The following is a 7509-nucleotide window of genomic DNA, read 5'->3' as shown; positions in this document are numbered from 1 at the left end:
CCTTAACTATGTCCTCTTGTGGCCACCATTTCAGCCCTGGGGAAAAGCCTCTGACTATCTACCCATCAATACCTCTCTCATCATCTTATACACCTCCATCAGGTCCCCCCTCATCCTCCGTCGCTCCAAGGAGAAAAGGCCGAGCGCCAACGTAGCACACCCACAACTTCCTAACCCGTACATCTTTAGAATGTGGGAGGAAACCGGAGCACCCGGCGGAAACCCACGCAGACACACGGGGAGAACGGACAAACTCCTTACAGACAGCAGCCAGAATTGAACCAGGGTCGCTGGTGCTGTAATAGCGTCACGCTAACCGCTATAAGCCACCAAATAATAACATTACAGTGGCACAGGCAATAAACCCAAGAGATAGATGTATCAGAGGATGTACATTCCACGCAAAAGATGCATTTCACTGTGTGTTTTGAAGTACACGTGACTGATAAAAGATCTCTTATGTTATATGCAAGACAAGTCTTTCACTGCACCCCTGTACAAATGACAATAATAAAGCAGGCTACGCCTGCTATTATGTTGTAATAATAAAATACTGACTGACCAGATAGTAGGTTGTAAGGTTCATTTACAATGTAACACACATACTGTTGGCCCCTTCCTGAACTCCACATACATGCTCTCTACAAAGCTGTCTCCCTCAGCAGCTGACAGAGTAATTTTGTAAATGGCTTCATGTGGATGCCAATCCGTCCCTTTTCTTCAGGTATTTATGCAATTCTCTTTCGAAAGTTAGTTTGAATGTGCTCCCAGTGTCCTTTCAGCTGTTGCAGACGGACCACAACAACTCACTGCGGGGAAGGAAAGAAGTTAAACAGAGGTGAAAACTGGTACACACCGGTACAAAGGAAGCCTTCACAACTGGCACAGAGCAACAGTCAGGGTAGAGCCAGACACATAGAAAAAGCACTGAGGGGCACAGCTGGAGACAGACAACACACATGGATTCTCACAGGGGAAGAGCTAGACAGACAGAGCGCACACACAGGAGTTTCAGTGAGAGACACTGACCCTGCAGCACTACCCCCCCCCCCCCGTGGATCTCTCCATCTGTCATTACACTGAGAGTCAGGGGAGAGCGCGAACGCAGTCCCCCACTACCACAAATTTTGCAGTCGAGTATCCCGCATTTGGGGACATCGCAGGCGTCAGCACACCCGAAGTGCAATGGGCTAGCCTCGTCCTGGGAGAACCGCCTTTCTGATCACGGTCTCTCCCCTGCCAGGTAAGTATGCTCTCTAGTGCCTGAGACGCGCATCCAAGCCTGAACGTTGCTCTTTAAACACATGGCGACGCCATATTCACAAGACCCGTTTCCTATTATTCCACATGCGTCTCTTTACAAAGCTCCTATTCATGCCGGAAGTCTGCTTTTCTTTGGTTATTGACTGTATTTTTGATGGGGCTGTTCCTGGTTCCTCATTTGAATATCTTCCATAAAAGGAAACAGCGCCGCGATTCGCTGGCCAGCAGCAGCAGCTCACTTGTGGAAGTGACGGCGGGGTGTCAGTGTGGGCTGCCCTGCAGATGCTGGGGCTGCCCTGCAGATGCTGGGGCTGCCCCTCACACTGTTGAGGTCGCTTGGTCGTGCAATGGGTCAGGAGTGTATCCAGGATGAGCCCCCAGATACGATGGGATGGTCTCTGACCTCATGATCTACCTTGTTGTGACCTTGCACCTTATTGCACTGCACTTTCTCTGTAGCTGTGACACTTTACTCTGTACTGTTATTGTTTTTACCTGTACTACCTCAATGCACTCTGTACTAACCCAATGTAACTGCACTGTGTAATGAATAGACCTGTACGGTCGGTCTGCAACACAAGTTTTTCACTGTACCTCGGTACAAGTGACAATAATAAACCAATACCAAGATGTTGTGACTGAGACCAAGTCACTGGAGAAACTGGTGGATGTGAAAGCCTTTATTCATCACTACAACGGGACATTCTCTCGCAGACCCTCTGGTTACAGGAGTTGGGGTGTCAGGTTACAGCTGCACAAGGTATTGGTATTGGTTTATTATTGTCACTTGTACCGAGGTCCAGTGAAAAACTTGTCTTGCATACTGATCATACAGGTCAATTTATTACACAGTGCAGTTACATTGGGTTAGTACAGAGTGCACTGAGGTAGTACAGGGTGCACTGAGGTAGTACAGGGTGCATTGAGGTAGTACAGGTAAAAACAATAACAGTACAGAGTAAAGTGTCACAGCTACAGAGAAAGTGCAGTGCAATAAGGTGCAAGGTCACAACAAGGTAGATCGTGAGGTCAGAGTCCATCTCCTTGTATAAGGGAACCGTTCAATAGTCGTATCACAGTGGGGTAGAAGCTGTCCTTCAGCCTGGTGGTACGTGCCCTCAGGCTCCTGTATCTTCTACCCGATGGAAGAGGAGAGAAGAGAGAATGACCCAGGTAGGTGGGGTCTTTGATTATGCTGGCTGCTTCACCAAGACAGCAAGAGGCAAAGACAAGAGTCCAAGGAGGGGAGGCTGGTTTCCGTGATGCGCTGGGCTGTGTCCACAACTCTCTGCAGTTTCTTGCGGTCCTGGGCAGAGCAGTTGATGAGACCACACTTGGAGTATTGTGTGCAGTTCTGGTCACCCAGTTGCAGGAAGGGTGTCATTAAGCTGGAAAGGGTGCAGCAAAGATTCACGAGGATGTTGCTGGGACTGGAGGGTGTGAGTTGTAAGGAGAGGCTGGATAGGCTGGGGCCTTTTTTTCCCCTGGAGCCATCGAACCATAGAACACTACAGCACAGAAAACAGGCCATTCGGCCTTCTAGTCTGTGCGGAAACTTTATTCCGCTCGTCCCATTTCTCGTTCCATAACCCTCCAGACCTCTCCCGTCCATGTATCCAATTTATTCTTAAAACTTAAGAGTGAACCCACATTTCCCATGTCAGATGGCAGCCCGTTCCACACTCTCACCACTCTGAGTGAAGAAGTTCCCTCCAAACCTTTCCCCTTTCACCCTAAAGCCATGTCCTCTCGTACTTATCTCTCCTAATCTAGGTGGAAAGAACCTACTCACATTAACTCTGTCTATGCCCCTCATAATTTTGTAAACTATCAAATCTCCCCTCATTCTTCTACGTTCCAAGGAATAAAGTCCTAACCTGTTCAGTCTTTCCCTGTAACTCAACTCCTGAAGACCCGGCAACATTCTAGTAAATCTCCTCTGCACTCTTTCAATCTTACTGATACCCTTCCCATAGTTAGGTGACCAGAACTGCACACAATACTCCAAATTTGGCCTCACCAATGTCGAAGGAAACTGAAGCGAAAGAAACTGAAGGGTGACCTTAAAGAGGTATACAAAATCATGAGGGGCATGGTCACAAGTCTTTTTTTCAAGGGTAGGGAAGTCTAAAACTATAGGTTTATATGGTGAGAGGCATGTTCCAGTGAAGAGGAAGGCCAAAGAGGGCAAGGTAATGGTGAGGATGTGAAGGGTTAAGAATTGCCACCATACCTATAACTGGTAAACAAAAAATATATCTATGCATTTATATTTCTCTAGCAAGGACTAGCAAGCTGCTGACCCACTAGTTAGGTTGGAATGTCAAGTATGTTAACTGCCTTTGTTTCGGGTAACGGACCATTCCGATATGTCAGACTGTGGCGATACTGGGTGTAATTAACATCGAGGTGGAGGCTTGGTCTAAACAACGAAGGGTGATACCTGCCTTTGAAAGCCTTGATTATAACTCAATTATACTAAGACAAGAGGTGTGATAGCTGTCTCGGAATCTCTATAGCTTGACCGAAACTCACGGCGCCGTATGCATGGGATGTGCGTGACAATTCCTGTACAAATGTCCGTCTGCCCTTTGTGCGGGGAGAACTCAGGAAGCGATTCTTAGTGAGTGCTGAAGAGAATTCTCCTAGCGGTGCACTGCTAATAAAGGTATTTGTTCGAATCGACCTCGTGGCACTGTGTTACTTACAGCGGATGGAAGGGGAAAATTAATTTTGGGACGACAGGGGAACCTCGGAGATGACAAGAGAGGTTGTGAATTTCGTCAAAAAGAAAAAAATGTTTAGGAAGCTGAAATCGAACAGGGCCCTTGAAGGTTGTAAAGGAAGCAGGGAAGAACTCAAGCAGGGGATTAGTAGGACCAAAGGGGGCCATCAAATGTCCTTGGCAAGTCGGATTAAAGAGAATCCCAAGATATTCTGTACATACAAGTGATAAATAGTGAGAGGGTAGCACCGCTCTAGGACAACGGAGGGAATTTATACCTGGTGTCAGAGGATGTATGCAATGTGGGATATTCTAATATGCTCGGTTACATTTTGAGATAAAGAAAGAGGTGGTGTTGGATCTCTTGAAGAACATTAAGCTGGATGAGTCCCCAGGGCCTGAGGGGATATATCCCAGGTTACTGGAAAAGGCAGGAGATGAGATTGCTGGGGCTTTGACCGAGATCTTCGTAGCCTCACTAGCCACAGACGAGGTCCCAGAGGACTGGCGAGTAGCCAATGTTGTTCCTTTGTTCAAGAAGGGAAATAGGGATAATCCAGGAAGTTACAGGCTGGTGAGCCTCACATCAGTGGTCAGGAAGTTATTGGAGAGGATCCTTAGGGATAGTTTACCAGGATGTTGCCTGGATTAGAGGGCATGTGCCCCAAGGAGAGGTCGGACAAACTTGGGTGGTTTTCTCTGGAGTGTGGGAGGCTGAGGTAGAGACCTGGCAGAGGTTTATAAAATTATGAGAGGCAGAGATAGGGTGAACAGTCTGAATTTTTTTCCCAGGATGGAAATGTCTAATACTAGAGGGCATGCATTTAAGATGAGAGGGGGAATGTTTGAAGGAGATGTGTAGGGCAAGTTTTTTTTACACACAGAGAGCGGTGGGTGCCTGGAATGTGCTGCCGGGGGTGGGGGTGGAGGCAGATACAATAGAGGGGGTTAGAAAGAGTCTACACGAATATGCAGGGAGTGGACGGATGTGGACCATGTGCAGGCAGAAGAGATTTAGTTTAATTTGTCAGCACGGTGGGAGCAGATATTGTGGGCCGAAGGGCCTGTTCCTGTGCTGTGTTCTATGAGAGGCCTGGGGTCACAGACTGTGGGACTGCTCCCGTCCCTCCACCCCACTCCTCTCTGGGACACAGGACAACAGTCAGCGGCTTCACCCTGAGCCTTGGGTCAAGTGTGTGACACGGTTCAATGTCCTGTGGAGCTCTTGGGGTGCTCGGGCACAGAAGTAAACCATCTCCTGTTCAGTCCGTTTGCAGTTCCTGTCCTGGTTGGGGTGAGCTCCCCACAGAACGTCTCCTTCCTTCCCTTCGCCCCCACAACCCGTCCCCGCACGGGGGCAGGTGACAGGCAGAGGAGGGAAACGTCAGCCTCTCCCACAAGGAGGGCTGTCGAGACCAGCTGCCAGACATAGGACACTAGCCCCCACACCAGACACCGACACCAGAACCAGACACGTTCAGAGATACCCGTCACCAGAAGTACACGACAGATGCTGGTCTCCAAGACCAGACACAGGCATGTCACCAGAATCAAACACAAGAGATACCAGTCACCAGGACCAGGTCACCAGAAGCAGACACACACCAGAACCAGAAACCAGGCACAACCTGACGCCAGTCACAAGACACTAATCATCAGTCTCCAGGACTGGACAGAGACCCCAGACAGCAGACTCCAGACACAACTATTGATCGTCCCAAGTGTTGAGATGAAGAAGGTGGTGGGGTGGGGTGAGGTGGGATGGGGTGAGGTGAGGTGGGGGGGTGGGGTGCGATGGGGTGAGATGGGGTGAGGGGGTGAGGTGAGGTGGGGTGGGATGGGGTGCAGTGAGGGGGTGGGGTGTGTGTGAGGGATGCCGGCGAGGGCCCGTGCTCTTCCTCTGACCTCCCTCACCCCGTGACTACTGACAGAAATGTTTGCGGGAACTTCACGTGAACTTCTCCAAGCTGGTCAAAAGTTGCTCTGACTGCAGCCTGCAGCTCACCCTTGGGACCGTGTGGTTCTGCCTGTGAGCTGACCGACTAGCGCTCACCGCTGCTGGATCATTTCTGATCACACAGATCGCCTCCCAGCCCTTTCTGGTTTGAGAACGAGCTAAATCTGGCTGCACTGAAATAGCTGTGCCTGCATGTTGTTGGATTTTTTTTTGAAGAGTCCACACTTTAGAAGGAAGTGAGTGAACATTTCTCAGATGGTTGTTCAGAAAAGCTTTTCCTTTGACTCCACACGGCCCCTGCTCGCAGTGAGTCTGGCCTGTGAAAGAGGAACTCCTCGCTCATTCCAAAACCAGAGCAGGGAAAGGTCTCAGCAAACACTGTACAAAGAGACGCGGTGGGGGAGGGAAGGAAGAAGGAGGGAGTGAACAGCAAAAAATAAACGCATGTTCCACAGCCCTTGGCGGCTGAAGGAATTTTCCCCCACCGGAGCAGGCAGGCAAATCCCCACACTGCAGGACCATCCACCGAGGGGCTCACTGAAGCTCGGTGCACTGGGTTCCGTGGGGAAGGAGCAGGGTCTGGGCTCCTGATGGACACGAGACTGCAGGTGCTGGGATGTGCGCCAAGCAAACCGCTGGAGGAACTCAGCGGGTCGAGCAGCATCTGTGGTGGGGGGGAGACGAACTGTCGACCTTTCGGGTCAGGACCCCGCAGTCTAGGGTCCTCTGGACACTGTCGACAGGAATCCAGAGAGATACAGCAAGGAAACAAACCCTTTGGCCCACAAAGCCCGCGGTGACTATTAACCACCCTTTTACACTCTACTTCCCATTTTATTGTCCCCATTAACTCCCCCCCCCCCCACCCCCCCAGATTCTACCCCTCACCTCCACACTGGGAGCAATTTACAGGACAATTAACCCCACCAACCCCCGCATGTCTTTGGGAGGTGGGAGGAAACTGGAGCACCCGGGGGTGGGGTGGGGGTGGGGGGGGAACCCGCAGGGTCAAACTTCCACACAGACAGCACCCTAGGTCAAGGTTGAACCCGGGTCTCTGGAGCTGTGAGGCGGCAGCTTTACCCACTGCACCACTCTGCCACTCCGTGTGGAATCAGTAACTCAAAGCTGCTCTTTTTACTATAGTCCTTTACCTTTACCTTTACTATATTACCTTTACCTTTACAATATTACTATATTACCTTTACTATAGTCGTTCTACACTTTTAAATTTAAATTCTATTACTAATAATGTTCTTTTCCATAGACTCTGCCTTTACCTCTCGTTGTCTTGGTGTAGCAGCCAGCATAATCAAAGACCCCACCCACCCAGGTCATTCTCTCTTCTCCCCTCTCCCATCGGGTAGAAGATATAGGAGCCTGAGGGCACGTACCACCAGGCTCAAGGACAGCTTCTACCCCACTGTGATAAGACTATTGAACGGTTCCCTTATACAATGAGATGGACTCTGACCTCACGATCTACCTTGTTGTGACCTTGCACCTTATTGCCTAACTGCACTGCACTTCCTCTGTGGCTGTGACACTTTACTCTGTATTCTGT

General features: G+C 49.8%; 1 non-coding gene across 1 annotated transcript; it reads right to left on the bottom strand.

Annotated features, from left to right (window-relative positions):
• Nucleotides 1-1087: 1087 nt before the first annotated feature.
• On the bottom strand, nt 1088-1251 carry LOC127578032 (U1 spliceosomal RNA). Its single transcript, XR_007957477.1, has one exon. It is a non-coding gene; the product is annotated as a U1 spliceosomal RNA (small nuclear RNA).
• Between the last annotated feature and the right edge of the window lie 6258 nt (nt 1252-7509).

Source organism: Pristis pectinata, chromosome 14 (assembly GCF_009764475.1).
Source record: "Pristis pectinata isolate sPriPec2 chromosome 14, sPriPec2.1.pri, whole genome shotgun sequence".
NCBI classification, from domain to species: Eukaryota; Metazoa; Chordata; class Chondrichthyes; order Rhinopristiformes; family Pristidae; genus Pristis; species Pristis pectinata.
Note: the sequence above shows the minus strand (reverse complement) of the source record. Positions and strands in the feature narration are given on the sequence as shown.